A 13,070-nucleotide genomic window follows, 5' to 3' on the forward strand; every position below is an offset into this window, starting at 1 on the left:
GTAGAGGTTTCGGGTCAGAGTCTTCCTTCTCGATACAATATCTTTATTGTCATTGTCCCATACAGAACAATGAAATTGAAAATCTACATAGGACATTCAAAAACCCCTAAAAACTCTGATACCCCATAATTAAATACAATATAGTCCCATATAGAGACTACCTTACACTGCGTTTAAAACCAGAATCGCATTTGGGTAGAAACTGTTTCTCAGGTGGCTAGTCCTGGTCTTTATAACCCCGTACCTTCTTCCATAAGGCAGAAGCTGAAAGAGATCATTTCCGGGGTGCGCACTATCCTGCGCTATCTCTGCAGCTTTCTTATGGCACCTGGAAGGATAGATTTGGTCCATGGTGGGAAGAGTGCACCCAATTATTCTCTCCGCAGTCTTTACAACCCTGGACAGCATTGTTTTTCCCCTGACCGTGCAGCTCCGAAACCACACACACAGACCATAAGTTAATACACTCTCCACAGTCCAAAGGTAAAATGCCATCAACAGGTCCTTTGAGAGATTGTTTTTCCAGAGGATTCTCAGAAAATATAACCTCTGCTGTGCTCTCTTCATCAGGTCTTTGCCGGTTTCTTCCCAGGTGGACCAGCCCCCCCGAGCCTCACTTCCCTCTACAGCAAGTGCAGAAACCGGCTCCATGGCTGTTGTTTGGGTCTCCTATTCATCTCATCCGCTCAATTCGCCAGAGCCTGTCTTTACATGCAGGGAAAGTCCCTAACTCAATGAAGGTTTGAGACCCACTGGCTCCCCTCACCTGGTTTAGCCGGCCAGCCGAATCCGTTTCCCAAGGTGTGGCCACTGTTGCATGCTGACAACCCAGGATCTCCGTATACCCTGCCCAGGCTTGAGCCCCAGGAAGGTCACTTCAGTGCCACTAATGCAATGGTTTGATTTCACCCCTGGAGGTGCACTCCATTGTCTCTTGAGGCAGATGGGTGCCAACAACACACTCAAACATCCCTCTCTAGCCAAGCAAGCAAGAAGCATTGATCAGAGTGACTCAAAGTTAGGGCCAATCACTTTCTTAAAAGGTAAAGGGACCCCTGACCATTAGGTCCAGTCGCAGACAACTCTGGGGTTGTGGCGCTCATCTAGCTTTATTGGCCGAGGGAGCCGGCGTACAGCTTCCGGGTCATGTGGCCAGCATGACTAAGCCGCTTCTGGTGAACCAGAGCAGTGCACGGAAATGCCGTGTACCTTCCCGCTGGAGTGGTACCTATTTATCTACTTGCACTTTGACGTGCTTTTGAACTGCTAGGTTGGCAGGAGCTGGGACCAAGCAACGGGAGCTCACCCCGTTGCGGGATTCAAACCGCCGACCTTTTGACTGGCAAGCCCTAGGCTCTGTGGTTTAACCCACAGCACCACTCGCGTCCCTTAATCACTTTCTTACTTGCAAGAAATAAGTGTGGGGGTTGTTTTTTTTTTTTGTATTTTGGGATAGGAGCTTGACAGTCCTCACCTTCCATAGAATCTTCTCAGCCCCCCCCCCTTTCATGTTCTGAAAGCCAGACGATTCTGGCTGTTCCCTCACTGCAAGAAGCAAAGTTACAGGAAACCAGGCAGAGGGCCTTCTTGGTGGCGGCGCCCACTCTGTGGAACACCCTCCCATCAGATGTCAAGGAAATAAACATCTATCTGCCTTTTAGACGACATCTGAAGGCAACCCTGTGCAGGGAAGTTTTTAATGTTTGATGTTTTATCACTTTTTAATTGTTATTGTTAATATTCTTCTGGGAGCTGCCCAGAGTGGGCAGGGTATGTATGTATGTATGTATGTATGTATGTATGTATAAATAAATAAATAAATAAATAAATAAATAAATAAAATTCTTCCCAATTCCTTCCTTGGTCCTACCTGGAGGTTTTCTACCTTGATCTGCTTAGCAATTGCTCTTTCCAGCTTTCAGCATGGCTTGTGATTGACAGATAATAATGGAATTCTATAAATACAAATGTGCCGCAGGAAGGACAAAAAAATTACGATAAAAGCACATTTCTTGAAGACAGTCATCAGGATAGTGGTTATGATAACAGCTGTCACTTTGAAGGAGGCGAAGAGAGAGGCATTTAGACCAACGAGGAAGCTATTTATTAAGAGGAGGGGGGGTGGATGTCTGCATGGATTAGATAAGTTTGGGGGCGGGGGAGAGAGACGTTGGAAGATGGCCTTGTTTTTGGAACCGATGCAAGTTCCTGAAGCAAAAATGTTGAGGAGCAAATGCAGAATCCTGAGGGAAGCCGAATTGTAATCAATGCTAAGTGTGTCACAAAAATTCAAGGAAGGGGTGGGGAGGACATCCCTTCCTGCCTATCTATTAATCACATTCGCATTTCATCATTCTGCATACATTAAAAATATTTATTTATTTATTTTTGAGGGACATCCATGACAGATGGGCCTCCAAACGGATTCTACTTCCTTGAAGGTTTTCAAGCGGGTTTTTAAAAAAGGTTTTTAAGATGGATGGCCATCTGCCTTGGATGCTTCAGTTGAGATTCCTGCATTGCATGGGGTTGGGCTAGATGACCTTTGTTGTCCCTTCCAATGCTTGTTGTTGTTGAGTCGTTTAGTCGTGTCCGACTCTTCGTGACCCCCTGGACCAGAGCACGCCAGGCCCTCCTGTCTTCCACTGCCTCCCACAGTTTGGTCAGACTCATGCTGGTAGCTTTGAGAACACTGTCCCACCATCTCGTCCTCCGTCATCCCCTTCTCCTTGTGCCCTCCATCTTTCCCAACATCAGGGTCTTTTCCAGAGAGTCTTCTCTTCTCATGAGGTGGCCAAAGTCTTGGAGTGTCAGCTTCAGGATCTGTCCTTCCAGACTGGGCAGCCTGTTTAACTATTTCACCTCCAGCACTCTCTCATATGTTAACGTCACAACCAGTTCCTTGTCATTTTGACAAATGTGGAGCTGCCTTCTGTTTCAGCAGCTCTGGTCTCACCTTTCGACTTTGCCTTATCAAATTTCAAATTTTAAAAGGAGGATATCCTGAGCTAAGACGGTGTGCTGCCCAAGTCGATAGCACAGGGAAAAGAGAATTTGTGCAGATTTCTGTCAACAACAACAACAACTGGGTGGAGGCGCGGTTGCATTTGGGGCATCAATGGGCAAGGTTTTTAAGTTTCCCTGATCCATGTCCCACCTGCCTGAGACCCTCATAAGGAAGAGATGACGCCTGGGCGGGGGCCCCTCTGTTCCCTCAGTGGCAAAGCAAATGCCCCAATCGGAGTTTAACAAGCAGGGCATGAGAAGGGCAGCACTTTGCCCATTTGCAATTTCCAAAACCTGGTATTTAGAGGTATGTTGCGTCGGATACCAGAGGTAGTAAAACTGCCACGGCTAGTAACTACCAGTAAACGAATCCTCCGTTCAGTTTGCTCATGCTTAAGTAAACCGCTTGTCAGAGAGCGAGCCGGCAATAAATCACTGTCCAAAGTTGCAGTTAACATTTTATTAGTAAAAACACAATCTTCACAGACTTGGCTGGATGTCAGGCCTAATGAGCACAGCAGCTCATCCCATGAATCAGTCGCCGAGACTGAATCAGTCTCCGATTCCCCACAGCCGTCTAAGTCCCCTCCTGTCCAGAGCTTTCCCCAAGCAATCGGAGACTGTGCCTGCGTTCAGCCAGCCTATCCTCCGCCCTTTTCATGCCTCTTCTGGTTCCCCCAATCCTGACTTTTCTCTGCCTCTTGGTCTCCCTCCTCTTCTGCTTCATCTTCCACCTCTGATTCTGAACTTCTCTCTGCCACAGACTCCCCCCGCTCACTAAGCCCTGTTGCCTCTTCAGCTTCTGACACCTCCTCTTCCCAGTCTTATCTCTCTGAGCACTCATTGTCCCACCACCAACTCAGGCTCTGAGCCTTCTTCCCTTGGTGGTTCCCCAGCTGGTTCCTCCGCGTCCAACCAGCCCAGTCCATCGCTGCCAATGACACATTTCCTAATGACACATATCTTTAAAGGGCGGGAGCCAGGAGGCACCCAACACTTTTGCATTAGCAATTCCACGAAACCTGGCCAAGCAGAGGGATGCAATTGGGCAGCTGTTCCATCTTCGCTGCCATCAGGCACATTCAAGGGAACGTAGCACACGACAATCTTCTTAATTATGCTCCAGCTTGCTGAACACACATTTTGTTTTTTGGCAGGAAGTGAGAAAGTCTTTGGCTGGGCTTTTGACGGTAGAAATTTCAAGACGCCGCTCAGTTGTATTAGGGTGAGCCATTAATGGCTTATAATAAGTTGCATCTGCTAAAATTATCTTCTGCAACTGGAACGGCTCAGTCTTAGTGCTTTGCTGTAAGGTAATGGTAATGGTAAAGGTAAAGGACCCCTGGACGGTTAAGTCCAGTCAAAGGTGACTACGGGGTTGTGGCGCTCATCTTGCTTTCAGGCCGAGGGAGCCGGCGTTTGTCAACAGACAGCTTTCTGGGTCATGTGGCCTGCAGGGCTAAACCGCTTCTGGCACAACGGAACACCGTGACAGAAACCAGAGCGCACGGAAATGCTATTTACCTTCCTGCCGCAGCGGTACCTATTTATCTACTTGCACTGGCGTGCTTTCTAACTCCTAAGTTGGCAGGAGCTGGAACAGAGCTGCTCTGGTTTCGCCAGAAGCGGCTTAGTCATTCTGGCCACATGACCTGGAAGCTGTCTGCGGACAAACACGGCCTATGGAGCGAGATGAGTGTGCAACTCCAGAGTCGTCCACAACTGGACTTAACGGTCAGGGGTCCCTTTACCTTTATATATGTATGTATATATGTATGTATATATATATATATATATATATATATATATATATATATATATATATATCTGCATCCTATATATACATGTTCTCTCTCTCTCTCTCTCTCTCTCTCTCTCACACACACACACACACACACACACACACACACACACAAGTCTTACCTTTGTTTTTGAACAGCTTAGTTCTGAAACGTTTTGGCTCCTGAATGCCGCAAACCTGAAAGTGAATGTTCTGGTTTGCGAACTATTTTTGGAAGCCGAATGTCCGACGCGGCTTCTGCACCTTCCGATTGGCTGCAGGAGCTTCCTGCAGCCAATCAGAAGCCGCACTTTGGTTTCCGAAAGTTTTGGAAGTCAAATGGACTTGTGGAATGAATTCCGTTCGACTTCCAAGGTACAGCTCGCTCTCTCTCTCTCTCGCTCTCTCTCTCTCTCTCTCTCTCTCTGTGTGTGTGTGTGTAATTTTCTTTTTTGCATGAGACAACTTAATCCCCTGGATGGAGAATTTGAAGGGCATCCTTTTGGTCAAATTGCCAGCTGCACATTCCTCCAGAAAGCATTTCTTCATTTCATGCTGTTTGATTCCGGAATGGCATTAAGATCCGTCGAGGTGGAAAGACAGATGTTGTTTCACCTGGAGAGTGAGGTCCTGCTGGGAAACAGATGACTTTTGATGTTTCCCAAGCGGCAAACATATGCAGCTCCTCTTTTTTTAAAGGGAACCATATGGACACAACATTTCAAGTCAGGGATGCTCCTTGCATCTTCCTTCAGGATAACACAGTCCCTTAAGGCTACCCAAAAAACCACATTTTGTTATTACTGCTTTTTTTAAAAAAAATGTAACTAAAGCTGAGTGCAGTTGTTTGATTTGCCTTTCAAACATTTACCTTTCTTGGATGCTGTCCCAGAACAGCGACTGCCTTAGAGACATATTCAGAAATAGCTGTGTTACGGTGCCAGCTTCTGTCAAAGGAAGCACAGCCTTAGCGAAGTCCAGAGATCTCCAAGGCTGTGTCCCAGAGGTCCCCAAACAGAAGATCCCCAGAAGTCTCTGTTTTCAGAATTATCCTCGTTTTAGCCGCTTCCATTGTTTTCTGCTCTAAAACCTGAGTCAGAAGAACAGCTGTTTTGCTAAGAGAGAGAGCCAGAGAGCCAGTGTGGTGTAGTGGTTAAGAGCAGTGGACTCGTAATCTGGGGAACTGGGTTTGCATCTCCGCTCCTTCACATGCAGCTGCTGGGTGACCTTGGGCCAGTCACACTTCTCTGAAGTCTCTCAGCCCAACTCACCTCACAGAGTGTTTGTTGGAGGGGAGGAAGGGAAAGGAGAATGTTAGCCGCTTTGAGATTCCTTCGGGTAGTGATAAAGCGGGATATCAAATCCAAACTCTTCTAAGGATGCCCTCAGATGAGTATTTGGACCACTCTCCCCTTTGAAACCATCTCTGCTCACCTCCAGGAGGCTTCACCCAAAGTCATCCTCTGATGGCGCCGGATAGCCAGGCCAGCACAAATGAATCCCTCCCTTTCCCTTTTTTGCTTGTGGAAAACTTGGTTGATTATTCACGTTTGATGGGAATGCCCCCATGTTAAAAACTTTTGGAACCGAGCATTCTCTATTATATCCATCATTACAAGTCAACTGTCAGGGACTTCTCTTCCCAGAGCGACCAGGCTGCTCCTGAGTCTCCTCGGAGAGGGCAGAAGAGTAGAGTACAGGCGCAATGGTGGCCCAGCAGGAGATGGAGCAACCGTTGGAGGATATCCTGCTGGTGTCGACAGCGTCATCCAGTGCGTCCAACTGTCTCATCGGTTGAGGACTGAGCTGAGAGGGCTCAGACTGAGCTACTGTGTAAATACTCAATAAATCTAAGAGTAATAAACCTGCCAGCTTGCTGCGTCTTGGTGTGAGAGAGACATCGCAAACCTGACACCAACCTCTTTCTCCAAATCCTGCCTTAGCCCTACTATCTTTGGACATAGACCCTGCGCCACTGAGAACTGGTAGGCTTCTTACTGACTGTTGCACAAGTAGAGCCAGACTGAAATACCCTTGGACACATGGAAAATAATATCTGGAATAGAGCAATGTCTGAGCATCTTACCAGACACCAATTAAAGGCATAACGAATAGAGACACCTTCCAAGAAACATCAACCCCTTTCTTTAACTAGGTTAATGGCCCAAATCAAGACCTTGATATACCAACCACTCAATATTCTTGGTGGATAAAGGTAAAGGTACCCCTGACCATTAGGTCCAGTCGCAGACGACTCTGGGGTTGTGGTGCTCATCTCACTCTATAGGCCGAGGGAGCCGGCATTTGTCCGGAGACAGCTTCTGGGTCATGTGGCCAGCATGACTAAGCTGCTTCTGGTGAACCAGAGCAGCGCACGGAAACGCCGTTTACCTTCCCGCCGGAGTGGTACCTATTTATTTATTTGCACTTGACGTGCTTTCGAACTGCTAGGTTGGCAGGAGCTCACCCCGTTGCGGGGATTCGAACCGCCGACCTTCTGATCGGCAAGCTCTAGGCTTTGTGGTTTAGACCACAGCACCACCCACATCCCCATTCTTGGTGGATAGTTTATGCTAATTAATATTAGTTCGAACCCTGCGTGTGTAAGTTTATGTCTAAACTCAACGAACAGAAAACAATCCAGATGTATAAGTGTTTAATAGTCCAATAAATATTTGCTTTTAAAAATGATGCCCTCAAACATCTGTGTGCTTCTCCGCTCCCTGCATTTAGCCATTGCACTTCAATGGAGCCTCCATCTTTGGAGACACTGTACCTGTGAGTATCTCTTGTTGGACAACAATCAATGGTGGAAGGCTGCTGCCTCCATGTCTTGTTTGAGGACATCCTGGAGGCATTGGGCCAGCCCTCCCGTTAGGCAGAGTTGAGATGGCAGCCTCAGGCAGCAGCGGCTGGAGAAACAGGGCTGGGCTGGCTATTTAAAAAAACAGAATAGGGAACTATATAGATCATCAGGGTGGAGGCAGGGACAGATTAAGACCTTTAGAGACCCTACGCACTGAAAAGATTAGGGTGCCCCAAATATGTAATTCAAAATAGAATCAATGCTAAACCATAAGATAAAGCTTAATTTATTTCAAAATGACACATGGAGGATGCATACCAAAATTAAAATAGCTTCTTTCTAGATTTTCTGATTGCAGAATTCTGGATAAGTTCATTGAAGCTGACTCAACAAAACACACTAGGGAAAGTGAGTCAAATTTGTCCTAAAATATTGTTGTGTTCCGTGGGTTCCCTTCCCCATTCTTTTCAGCTGAGAAAAAAAGCTTTCTTTAGAGCAGTTAGTAATCACCAGTGTCAGAAAAACACATAGTGCAAGCTCCATGTTTGGAAACGCACCATGTATTCTGTCTTTCACTAAGGTGTCATGAAGGGCAACGTGACTGAATTTCATTTTTCTCGTTGAACTTTGCACGCCCATAACAATGGAACTGTCGCAGTTCTACAAAGAGATTTGTGTTCAAGTCAAAAGGGTATGAGTCAATTGGTTTGGAATCACAGAACTGTAGGTTTGGAAGGGACCAAAAGCCCAACGCCCTCTGTAATCTAGTCCAACCCCCTGTAATGCAAGAATCTTTTGCCCAACGTGGGGCTCAAACTCCCAACTCTCAGATTAAGAGTTCTGTGCTCTGCTGACTGAGCCATCTAGGAGTGCAAGGCTTTGTACATTCTTCCCCCTCTGTCTTTGGTGAACATAAGAAAAACCTACTGGATCAGGCCAATGACCCATCTAGTCCCACATCCTTGTTCTCACAGTGGCCGACCAGATGCCTCTTTTGGGAAACCAGCAAGCAGGATTCAAGCACTAGAGCCCTCTCCCCTCCCATGTTTTCCAGCAACTGACATCCAGAAACATTGCTTTTTCCAGCTGCAGAGGCCATTGTGACTAGAAGCCATTGATTGTCAGGGACGTGGCGGAATCGAACGCCTGGGAAGAGTCAGACTCAGGAGATGAGGGATTGCCAGTACAAAGAGAGACAGAGTCCAACTCTGGAGACGAAAGATTGCAGACAGAGCAGGAAGGGGTGGGCTTGGCCTCCCCCCTTCACCAAGAGTTCCCTGAATCAGCTAGAGCAGCAGACACAGGCAGCTCACAAGAAGGTGGAGGGGGAGAGATAGACGGCAGTGAGAGAGTTGCTATGCAACCAGCAGAGAAACAGTGTGCTGAGAGTTCTTCTTTTGAGAGCGGGGGGGGGGAATTCCACCCGCCTTCTCCCTGAACCCGGAGAGCTGAAAGGGTTAAAATGCAACAGAAGTGCAAAAGAGGAAGGACTGGACTTTGGTGCCCTTCTTGTTGTGACAGGGGCGGAGACTCAGAGTGAACAACTCGTTTCAAAGAGCAGCAGGCTGTGAGCTGCGCTCTGGATGCAATTTATAAATAAACGTACCATAAAACTGCCAGAGAGTTATTAATTCTTATCAAGGCTTGCTTGCCTGTCTGAGATCATTACATTGATCGCCCTTTTCTCCTCCATGAATTTTTCCAACTCTCTTTTAAAGCCATCCAAGTTGGAGAACGTCTCTGCCTCCTGAAAGAGCAAGCGACCAGCACTGTTTGCACCTTAGTTTCCAAGGGCTGGTCTGAAGATCTTCATCTGCTGGCAGAAGGATAAGAAAAACGGAGGCAGTCTAACCTCTTTCGGGAAGGAATTCCACAAAATGGGAGCAACCACAGAGAAGGCTGTCTCTCTTCTGCCATTGCCAATCATGCTACTGATGCAAGGACTCCTATCCATCTCTCCACCTGTTTTTGCCTCTAGCATACCCACTCTTGCTTCTGGCCTCATCCACTGCTGGCGTGTGGCCCCCGAAAGGTTGACCATGAAGGAATGCGGCCCTTGGCTCCCCACCCATTAGGTACACTGTTACATGTTCCTCTCAATACAATCCTCTTGAGCTCAAAGCACATCACGCTCAACAGGTGAGCAAGTACCTTTCCCATCATTTTTGTGTCACTGCTTTGCAGGGCTGGGCGATATTTTGATATATCACCCCAAACCGGCTTGAAGTCCATATCGTGATACCAGTTTCATAATTTTTGACCTCTTGATATATCGCGAACCATGATGTGTGTGTGTGTGTGTGTGTGTGTGCGCACACACACGTGTGCCATGCAAAAATTACAATCTGGGAAAGACCACGAAGCCAGCCAATGCCTCTACATCGCTTCATCCTTCTTTCAGACATTGTGATGTATCAGTATATCACAGTGTTTAGCTGGCGATATATCACAATGTTGAAAACCAGATATTGCCCAGCCCCTCTGCTTTGTCACTTTATTTCTTTGTACTCTGCTACTCCATGAAGTCGGGAGCTGCTCCTTTCCCAGCGTCGATGGTAGCCAGAAGATGATCAGACACATTTCTGGGTGATTTGCATTGCAATAAAAAAAAAAATATGTCTGCACAAATTGTGATATACGGCCTGCTCATATTGAGCCTGCATAGCAGAGAGCACAATTTGGCAAAAGGGAGGAAAAGAGCCCTGTCTTTCTGTCTGTCTGTCTGTCTGTCTGTCTGTCTGTCTCTCTCTCTCTCTCTCTGTGTGTGTGTGTGTCTGTCTGTCTGTCTGTCTCTCACAGGGCCATCTTAAGTATATCCGGCGCCGTGGTGCAAAGATCCCTCCGGCGAGCACAGACACCCTGTTTCCCAGAGTTGCCAACCTTTTTACGGCATTGCTGGCAGCTTTGCGGGGCTGGAGGAGGCGGGCAGTGGCCGGAGGGCAGCTCCTTCGGCGGGGAAGAGGCGGAGGCTCTGGGTGCGGTGCTGCGCTGCTTCAGCGAGGCGGATGAGAGCGGCGAGCTGATGCCGGGAGGCGCCACGCACAACCTCCGCCTCTTCCCTGGTGCCCGTGCCACGGTGGCTGTGGCAGGCGGAGGCTCTGGGCAAGGTGCTGCTTCGGAGCGGCATGGCAGAGGCGGGCGAGGGCAGCGAGCTGATGCCGGGAGGTGCCACGTCCAGCCTCTGCCTCTTCCCTGGCGCCCTCCAGAACTTGGCACCCTGACGCTCTGCAGCACATGCCTCTATGGGCAAGACACCCCTGCTCTCTCTCCTCTCCTCCTCTCCTCGCTGTTGCTCTTTATACTTAAGAAGGTGGCAGGTGCGGATGTTGCAGCCCTGGGAAGGAAGATGCAAAGCTTTGGCAAAGGACTGAAGGAAAAGTCAACCTGCAATCTGCACCAACGGGAGAAAGGGAAATAGAAGGTGCCTGGGCATAAATACCGTATTTTTTGCTCTATAAGACTCACTTTTTCCCTCCTAAAAAGTAAGGGGAAATGTGTGTGCGTCTTATGGAGCGAATGCAGGCTGCGCAGCTACCCCAGAAGCCAGAACAGCTGTTCTGGCTTCTGAGATTCAGAATATTTTTTTTCTTGTTTTCCTCCTCCAAAAACTAGGTGCGTCTTATGGTCTGGTGCGTCTTATAGAGCGAAAAATACGGTAATCGCCTCCAGCAGGTGATGTTGTGGGTGCTGGAGGGGATTCTTCATGGGGCTTCACAGAGCATCCCTCAAACCGCCAGTGCTGCATGCAAGACAGCCGTGCCACTACAGTCATGACTGAGCAAGATACTGTGGCCCTTGACAGGAAAACAATTGGGTTAAGAACTTAATTTGTTCTGGAGGTCCCTTCTTAACCTGAAACTGTTCTTAACCTGAGGTACTACTTTAGCTAATGGGGCCTCCCGCTGCCACCGCCTTACGATTTCTGTTCTCATCCTGAAGCAAAGTTCTTAACTCGAGGTACTATTTCTGGGTTAGCCGAGTCTGTAACCTGAAGCGTCTGTAACCTGAGGTACCACTGTACATTGGAATCACAGAATTGTGGAATTGGAAGGGACCACAAGGCTCATCTAGTCCAACCCAACCTGTTTTCAACCTAAACGTACCATGAGGCGTACACAAAATTCAAATAACCAGGGCGCTCAACTGGTAAGTCAGTAACACCTTTATTTAATTTGGACTCTTGAATTACCACAGATTTCACCCTCAGCCCTTGGAACAACTGGCCTGTTTTCCTGGTTCCTGGTAGAAAAAGCCTTTCCCAAGGAGGTGCCCTCAAGATTCCCATCAGCCCCGGCAGAAAAAAACTGCCACTGTGTTTCTAAACAAACCCTCTCGATATCAGTTCAGTCTGGTTGGAATCTGTCAGTGTTCTCTCAAATCAGATTTGTTTTCAAAAAATCAAGCCGTTCTCGAGCAATAAAAAAAAAGGGGGGGATGTCCTGGTTTTGCTGGGAGACTTGCAGGGTATGTGTGTGTATAAAATAACTTATCGTACAAATGTAAAATTCACACGCATTGTTCTGCCGGCTTTTGTTTCTGGGAGTGAAAAGGCAGCTACCCAGAAGGGAATGTAGCCTTCAGACGGAAAAAGGCTCCCTGGTAGAGATGGGAAGTTCTGGGGGAAAACTGGAAAAATTGGGGGGGGGGGAAACAGGTTCCCCCCCATTTTCCCCCAAAGTCGTTTTCCCCCTGGAAAAATGGGGGGGGGAGGGTGTGGAATATTCAAACTATATCAAACTTTTTTTTTTCATTTTTTCTGGGGAAAATGGCTTTGGGGGGAAACGGGGAAAAAACAGGGGGAAATTGGTTTTTTCCCCATTTTCCCAGTCCCCCCCCCAGGCCTTCTCATCTCTACTCCTTGGAATAGCTAGGCCAAGCGATTTTACCCTGTCTGCCATATTGGATCAGAGGAACAAAGATTATGCTGATGTTTGACATTGTGCGGTTCCTGCAGAAAGTTCTCCACATGGTTGTGTCATCTAGGGTTGTGCCAGGCACATACAAATGCACACAGTTTTTCTAGAGCGCGTTCGGAGTAGGGCAGCACTTGCCAATTTGGTGCCCTACAGATGTTTCGGAGGACAACTCCCACCTGCACGTTGGTCAGGTTGGCAAAGGTTTTTGTAGGGTGCTGCTATTTTAAACAAGTTGCCTCCACACAAAAATGCCCTTTTCATTCCCATTGAGGCTCAAGGTGCTACGTTCCGCCCTTGAATTAACCCAGTGTGTTCCTGACGTCTTGCTTCCAAAGCTGGCTGAAATTTGAAGAAATTAGAAGCTAGTGAGTGTCTTGAAGGTTTCAATTTAGACCCTGCCATTCAAATCACTCTCATCTCTGAGACTTAGTAGCCTTTGGTCTGGAAAACACTCAGGATTTCCTTTATGCTGATTTACTTGCTTACATTACCAGAGTGGCAGAGTGGCGAAACTTTTTAACCTGCTATCGAAGCTCCATCGCCATTCTCTTGCAGTCAGAAT

This window comes from Podarcis raffonei, chromosome 9, assembly GCF_027172205.1.
Source record: "Podarcis raffonei isolate rPodRaf1 chromosome 9, rPodRaf1.pri, whole genome shotgun sequence".
In the NCBI taxonomy this organism is placed as follows: domain Eukaryota; kingdom Metazoa; phylum Chordata; class Lepidosauria; order Squamata; family Lacertidae; genus Podarcis; species Podarcis raffonei.